We start from the raw sequence: 1,826 nt of genomic DNA, 5'->3' as shown, positions 1-1,826 counted from the left end.
AGAGGGCGCCCTCGAGGCGGAGGATGCTGTCCCCGCCGATCAGCATGGCTTGCAAGGAGGTGATGATCCGGAGCCCGCCCCCCACGGTGACCTCGTACATGTAGTTGTGCTGCTTCACTTTCCGCTGCCGCAAGATCGCATTATAGAGCGACATACTCCCGCAGAGCCCTTTCTTGTTGGCCGTAACCACATGGATGTTCTGTTCAAGCCAGCCCGGGTGCTCTCTGGCCACCTCCTCGGCGTCGGAGCAGTCGATGATGATCGCGTGCGGCAAGTGCTCCGCCCGCACGTGCTTCGTGAAAGCTTTCAAGTCGGCGGGAAGCTTGTATGCGTTGAAGGCCGCATCTAGACCCTCTAGACCCAGGGTGGGGCCAGTGCTGCTCAAGAGCATGCCCGTCGAGTCCATCACTGCCCGGAGGTGGAACTCGGTGCCAAAGCGGCCGTAGAGCATGTCCGCTTGGGCCCGAAGCACCTCCACCATCGCCTTGGCCACCTTCCCGCGGCCCACCAGGCCGACGCTGATGACTTGGTTGGAGAGCAAAAAGGCGGAGTGGACGGCCCGGAGGGACTTAGTCGAGTCCGAGCCCTTGACCACGGCGGAGATGATTCTCTCCGAGGACCCCTGCGAGATGGCCAGCACGTTAACGCCCGCGTTGCCCAGGGCTTTGAAGAACTTCCCCGCCGCCCCCTTGGTGTTGCTCATGCCATCCCCTACGGCGGCGATGATGGAGCAGGGCCGGATGATGTCCACCTTGTTCATGAGGTGGGACTTGAACTCCCGGAAGAACTCGTCCGTGACCGCCTTGGCCGCCGCGTCCGCGTCGCACTGGCGGGTGGCGAAGGAGATGGAGTACTCCGAGCTCGCCTGGGCGATGAGTGATACGGAGATGCCTGTCTGCTGGATGGCGCCGAAGAGCCGGTTGGCGATGCCGGGGACCCCGATCATCCCCGAGCCTTCCAGGTTCAGGAGCGCCATGTTGTCCACCGTGGAAAAGCCGCAGACGCACTTGTCCCGGTCCATGGTGGAGGCGGAGGAGACGTAGATGCGGGTGCCGGAGAAGCTCGGGTTGAAAGTGTTGCGGATAAAAATGGGGATGGAGGCCGCCACGGCGGGCGTCATCGTCTTCGGGTGAATGACTTTGGCGCCAAAATAAGCAAGCTCCATGGCCTCGCTGTAGGACACGTCTGCGAGGACCTTGGCCTCCGGGACACGGCGAGGATCGGCGGAAAGGACGCCGTCCACGTCGGTCCAGATGGTGATGCCCGTGGCGTTCAAGAGGCGGCCGAAAATGCTGGCTGAGTAGTCGCTGCCGTCCCGCTTCAATGTCGTGACCACGCCCTCCACCGTGGAGGCGACGAAGCCCGTGATGACCGGACAGGCGCCCGGACTCTGGGCCATGTAGTCATCTAACGCCCCCTTGGACCGCTCCCACATCACGTCAGGTCCGCTCTCGCCCGATTCGTCCACAAAGAGCACCTTCCGGGCATCCACGAACATGAAGTCGTGCCCTCCGTCCCGAAAGAGCCGCGTCAACATGCGGGCGGACCATATCTCTCCGTGTCCGGAGACGAGTTCTATTATTTTTTCTCCGCTGTACCGCATGAAATAGACAGCTCGCAAAATATCTCGCAAATTTCGAATGTCCTCGTCCAGCTCCGTCTCATAAAATTGAGCCCCCGCCGGCGAGAAGAGCTGCGTTGCGCATGCAAGGTGCTTCTCTCGGACTAGGTGCAGCATCTGCTCATAGCCTTCGACGTCTCCCTTGGCCGCAAGCATGACGGTCTCAATGAGTAAATCCGTCACTTTCGGCTTCCCCCCCATGGCC

Source organism: Nannochloropsis gaditana (genome assembly GCF_000240725.1).
Source record: "Nannochloropsis gaditana CCMP526 unplaced genomic scaffold scaffold303, whole genome shotgun sequence".
NCBI classification, from domain to species: Eukaryota; class Eustigmatophyceae; order Eustigmatales; family Monodopsidaceae; genus Microchloropsis; species Microchloropsis gaditana.
This window is presented reverse-complemented; position numbering follows the sequence as displayed.